Source organism: Stegastes partitus, unplaced genomic scaffold, assembly GCF_000690725.1.
Source record: "Stegastes partitus isolate 25-593 unplaced genomic scaffold, Stegastes_partitus-1.0.2 Scaffold336, whole genome shotgun sequence".
Classification (NCBI taxonomy): domain Eukaryota; kingdom Metazoa; phylum Chordata; class Actinopteri; family Pomacentridae; genus Stegastes; species Stegastes partitus.
In genome coordinates, this window is record NW_007578067.1 from 135,621 (window position 1) to 142,007 (window position 6,387).

The window sequence follows — 6,387 nt, forward strand, 5'->3', positions numbered from 1 at the left end:
CTTCATCAGGAAACAGAAAGGTCACCAATTTGTAGACCAACACACCACTTTAAGCACCTTCCTGCTACTTAAAGCTCTTTTAGACATTTAATCCAGCCGTCCCCAACCACCTGGTCATTTGGCCGCACAGAAAGGACAAAAACATTTTATTGGTTTATTTGTATTTCCAGCGGAGTCTGCATGGTGTTTTATTTTGAAAAATGACTAGCTCATCTTCCTGTCACTTCCACCCGTGCTTGTTTCTTGCACTTGACTGTCAGGTTTCATGCCCGGACGGTAAAGGAAGCCGTCAGTCTAAATGAATAAAAAAACAAGGAGAGCTTCTTTGGAAAGTGGAAGAGACTCGATGCTGAGACAGAAGAAAAAGTAAACACATATAAATAAAAAAATGTAATTGTATTTGTTTATGAAACATTTTAATCGTAAAAAAGATTCATATTTGATATGTTCGCAATGACCGGTTCGTCGAAAATTTTCTTGCTTAAAAGCAGTCTGTGGTGCAAGAAAGGTTGTTGACCGCTGATTTAACCTATTAATAATAATAATAATAATAATAATAATAATAATAATAATAATAATAATAATGAACCTCATTAGTTAATCATAAATTTAAATGATCCCCAACATGGATCAGGTTCTATCAGCAGGTAAATCCTTTGTTGCATCCCAGCTGGCAGAGAACGTTCCCACAACATGGACCAACAAGTTCTACTAAGAATTTAAATAATATTGTTTAATCAATCACGGGACGCCGCTGTAGTTCACCTGGTTGAGCTGGTGTCCCATGTTCAGGGCTACAGTCCTGATGTGGAGGTCATGAGTTTGAATCCCACTCATGGCCCTTTCCCACACATCCCATTCTTCTCCTCCACTTTCCTGTCTCTCTCTCACTGCTCTATCCAATAAAGGCAAAATGGCCAAAGAAATAACTTGAAAAAATGTTTAATCAAATGTTCAAGTTCAACCATGGCCTTGTAAACATGTGCGCTCCGTTTTTTTTTGCATTTTGGCCTTTTGAAAGTTTCAACTCACTGATAATGGACCATTTGGAAAACTTCTTCCAGGGTGAACAGATGCATGGACCAGGTGACATGATCACGACATGACATTNTTGGTAACGATTTAGTTGCCAGATTTTGATATTTTTCTCTTACTATCAGTAGACAAAATGATTTAACATAAGAAATGCAGAATAAAAAAACAAGAAGACATAAATATGATATATTACCTAAAATTTTTCTGGTCGAAAGGATTTTTTTCTGGTGTTTAGCGCCTTGGATTAGCATATTAGCATGCTAAATTAGCTAGTTAGCATCGTGCAAACTGATGGGAAGTTTTGCGCAGATTTAAAGTCACTACTTCCAACTTGACACGTGTGGAAAGATGTGGATTAAACTTCTTGAGGAAAATATTGACTGTTTGACTTGAGGAAGTGTTTCTTGACACTTTGGCTCAGTTTCAGTCCCCTTGAAGCTACTGAAGACCCGAGGAACTCAGGTGGGAGTTTAGTTCGTAGAAAGATCCGCGATGCAACCATCAGAACTCGAGCTGCTAAAACTCTCAGCATCACGCAATGAGGTTGAAAACTGAAAGGTCAAATAAAAGTAGAGTTTTCACGAACGAAGGCCCCGAAGCAGAAGCAGCTGCCATCTGGCTCCCGCAACCGTCCACGGGCCTTTGTCTGGACGAGAACCATGACTCAGCGGGAAGGAGGCAAGGAAGGGTCAGCCGGACCTCCAGGCAAGGTCACCGGCAGGACCGGACGAGCTCCTCGGCTGGAGAGAAACCGCACAATCGCGCGCTAACAGACACACTGACCGACGGCTAAATGGTCCCCTGGAGCTGCTGTCGATCCGTCCGCGGATTATTCTTATCGTTTCCAAAAAACGGTGATGATATTGATTTACGTCAGCATGTTTGACTGATGCGTATCTCGGTGTGCACCTGTCTGTCACTCTGCAGCCAGAAGAAGAAAAAATAAACAAATCTGCAAAAAGCTCTGAAAGATTCATCGTTTAGCTGTTAAAAAGGACGATCCCGTTGCTCTGAATAGCAATTACCGGCGTTTGTCAGCCGCTACAGAGCAGTTGGATGTGTCACTTTTCAAAGCGGCCTAATCGTCTGTGTCTGTGCTGCAGGTGCACCGGTCAAAGAAATATTTATGTGGAGGGGAACAGCTTGAAAAATCATCAGAGCATCTGCCAAAAACAGATGAAAAAAATTAAAGAAGAGCTCAGTGCAGCTCTCCTCTGCATATCCAGTCTAGTGGAGACGACAGATCTGCAGAAGAAGCTCAGCAAGAAATCTAGAAAACATGAATGTGTAGAGGCGTGTTAAGGATGGCCGACGGGTTGTGTGCTCGTGTAGAATCCTCCATTTTCTTGCATCATTTCGAGTCAAACACCAGAACATAACGGATTTCATGAAGCTGTGAATGTGAGTTTTACATCNCATTTATTTACTGTCTTGTGTTTCTGAGCAGCAACAGATACTAGTTTACTGTCATGACTCAAGTCAGACTGGATCTGAGTTCATGTGGTTCACTGTGACAATCACAGGACATGAAGGAGGAGACTTTGTGTCTCAGTTGTGTTTTCAAACCTTGACTGTCCTCAGGTCTCTTTTTTCTCTCGGTTTTCTTTAGAAAACATACATTCCTTCATGTTGGGTCCACAAAACTTTATATAAATTAATTTTACTTCACATATGAAATAAAGTATTTTTCATTCATTTCATTTCATATTGACTACTGCAACTCCTTACTGGCAGGCCTCCCCGCATCCACGGTCAAACCTCTGCAGATGATCCACAACGTAGCAGCATGTCTGGTTTTCAACCAGCCACAAACAGCACATGTCATCCCGCTGTTCAGATCATTTTACTGGCTTCCAGTTGCTGCCTGCATCAAATTCAAAACTCTGACACTTGCTTTTAAAACCACAAGAGCAGCTCCCTCCTACCTGAACTCTCTCATTCACATCTACACTCCCTCTTGCTCACTACGCTCGACCAATAAAAACCTCCTGATACAACCACTGCAACAGGGCCGAGGTGGATAGCTGGACTCATCTCTGTGGTGGAACAAGTTACCAAACTCTGCTCAATCTCCTGACTCCCTCTCAGTCTTTAAGAAAAGACTAAAGACCAGCTCTTCACTGAACACCTTTGCACTTGACTGCAAACACACACAAAAACAAACAAAAACAAAAACAAAACAAAACAAAAAAAAACACTATTACCTCCCACACAGCCTGCTATTGGCATCAACGCCCATCACACTTGAATGTGTTCTATGGAACTTATCTAGTGTTGGAATATTTAACTCTGTAAAAGCACTGATAGCTTATAATTGACACTAGCATCATTTAATGTGTACTAATGTATGAGTTGTGCTGATCTGAAGAAGGGGAAAGAAGAATACATTCAGGCCAGAGAGACCAAACTCGGGGAGGTTAAGCCAGGTCAGATAGAAGGAATGCAGCAACACACACACACATACACACACACCTATAAACTAATAGGAGTTAAGACAAAGGAAAAGTACTGACATCCAGAGAACAGGGGATGTTCGTGGGGAGGTTTTCCTTTACAGGATGCTGTGGATTGGATGGATCATGTGCCAAGCGATATGGACATATTTGTGCACCAATGAAGGGAGAGTTTAAACCACGGCTCTTCCCCAACAGACAGCCATTCACGTTTCACTATTTAAATTCAGTGTCTGTGTTTAGTAGCCAATCACCTTCCACTACACTGAATGAAATGTTTATGCTTATATGAAGCTGCATTCATTGCTGAGGAAGTTGGTTACAGACTAACAGCTTGCTGACTGTGAGTTTCTGAGTCAGTAATGGATCCTTGATCAAGTAAAATATTATATTGCAGAATAAATGACACTAAATGAGAGAAGTAGTTTGTCTTCTATCTCAACACTAGATTGTCTTCTCCTGACTAGATCATTGCTCGTGTTGTATCTGCTCTCAGATGTATGTCGCTTTGGATAAAACTGTCTGCTAAATGAAATTGTAGAATTGTACATTTACACCCGTGGACACTCGGCATGTTGTGAAACATCCACGACAAGGTCTTCGTGATAATTGCTGTGTTTAAGCCCTCGTGCTTTCAGTTCTACTTAAAAATAAAGCAGAAAATTGGAATGCATTCGGGGTTTGCAGCGAGCCACAGTGTGCGAGTTTCCGTCTGTTTGCTAATTACTCGTCAGAACAATAAGAAACGGCAGCACATCAGAACACATCCAGCGCTTATCCCCTCCATAAACTATGTACGAGATCATATCGAGATCCCAGACGGTGGATTATTGATTTAATTATTTCCAGCATTAGCTGAGATAAAATCCTCGTCGGCCAGACTTTGAGGAACGCCGGCGTCGCTCTGTTTGTTTCGAGCAAACAAAAGATGTATTTTAAGGACTTTGGAAAACACTCGACACAGAGAGAAGAATGTCTGAGAGGCAGAATGGAAAACCTGCCTCGGGAGTGGAATCTGTTGCACGGAGCACCGACGGGGTTTTATGCGGCTAAAAACCTGCAAATATGCTAAATACGGTGCACATTTTTAGCCCAAATCTCCAGCCTGGCACTCCAGTGATTATGAGTAAACACGCAGAAGTGTCAGACGCGTAATCCCCAAATCAAATTAGGGATAATTTCCGTCTCTCAAAATAAATGAGCTCTCATTTAAGAAGGACGTTTTGATCATTTCAAGCACCATTAGGGCCTGTGAAGAGGATCAAAAGTTACCTCGACTTCTGCAGATCCACTCGCCAGGCGCTCCGGATGCATGCAAACGTATTCAGAGTGGAGGTTAATTCGATATCTGTAACGGGGTCTCGCAGGTGCCGAGAAGGGGAACCCAACCGTTTGTCTCTAATCGTGGCATCCAGCTCGAACCCTTAACGGGAGGCGTCGTCGGACCTAATGGCGGAGGGTGCATTCTGCAACAAAACGGGGTAATTCCACTTTGCAGTAATCACAGGGGTCCCATCAAGTCGATAATCGCGTTTTGCAGCAAAATGTCTTTCGGTGGGTAATTTTCTCCGCCGCAATCACCGGAAACCCATTTTGCTCGGGGAGAGCGGGGAACCGGTGGGGTGCCGAGAGCCAAATTTCCCAGGAGGGGCCGGGACATATTGTGAAAATCACTCGTACTGGAATGTGTCCAACAGATTGTCACTCAGCGGAGGCCGAATTTGGGAACAATATTGTGCTCAGTCAAAGGAACGAATGCGCTCCAAGGCTGGAGGGAGCGGCCGCCTCGACTCCGGAGTGATCTGTTTGACTGAGAGCTGCGATATCGCCAGTTAACAAAAGTGACACAGCTTCGTGTCAGGCTGGTCTTTATTCAGCCGAGGACTGTTTTTCTTCTGTTTGGTAAAAGTGGAGCGACGGGGGTTTTCGGGTTCCCTTTAACAAACCAAAAAACAGAAATCCGCTGAGCTGACAGGCCTCTGAACAAGTCTGCTGTCAGGTGGGTTCGTTTTTAGACCCAAACAGGACGAAAGGAGGATTTTTCTGAAACCTTAGAAACAAACAGTCAAAAGACAAGGTTTCACTGTTGGTTTATCATCTTAAAATACTGCACAGACAATTTATTTTAGCGTAACTCCTGGATTAACCCTTTCAATACTGAGTAACTTTTTTGATTAATCACTCACAAATTCTTGAGTAGACTTTGCATCATTGCAAATCTAGTATCAGTAGTAGACAAGTAGTATCTAGTATCAAGTAGACAAGTCGACAGTTAAATATACATGGACGTTTACTCTTGTCATATACATACAGGTGAAATACAGGTGTGAAAAAGAAAAGGTAAAGGTAAACTTCATAAATACCAAGGATATATGCCAGGGTCCTCGCCACAGCATACTGGTGGTTTAGGGGGGTGGTCTTAGCGAATGTTGCAAACGGTTAGCAGTGAATACTCTAGCGATTAGCAGCAAAGATGACTGTTGTGAATGTGCAGCGTTGTAGTCACGGTTTCATACTTATTCTGCCGTCTAACAAAAACAATCAAATCTGTAAATGAGAGCAGCTTTATCGGGAGTTCAGCTGTATTTAAGAGCGAGAGAGAAGCTAACAGGTTGAGGATGAAAACCCAGTAACCCACCCAGTCCTGGTTTACTGGTTTAAATTAAAGTTTCCACAGAGCTCTGACCATCAATGCTAATGTTAGCTATATTAGCCACACATACGCTAACACTCAACCATCAACAATAAAGGTGATCCACTGGGTTCTCTGATGCTGGCAGTGCACCAAGACTCTTGCGTTCACTCTTGCAGCCAACAGAAAAACATCTGGTGAGTTTAGAGACGTTTTAAAATTTAGCAGAAGCAGATGTAGAATGTAAATAAACCTGCTGGACTGTGA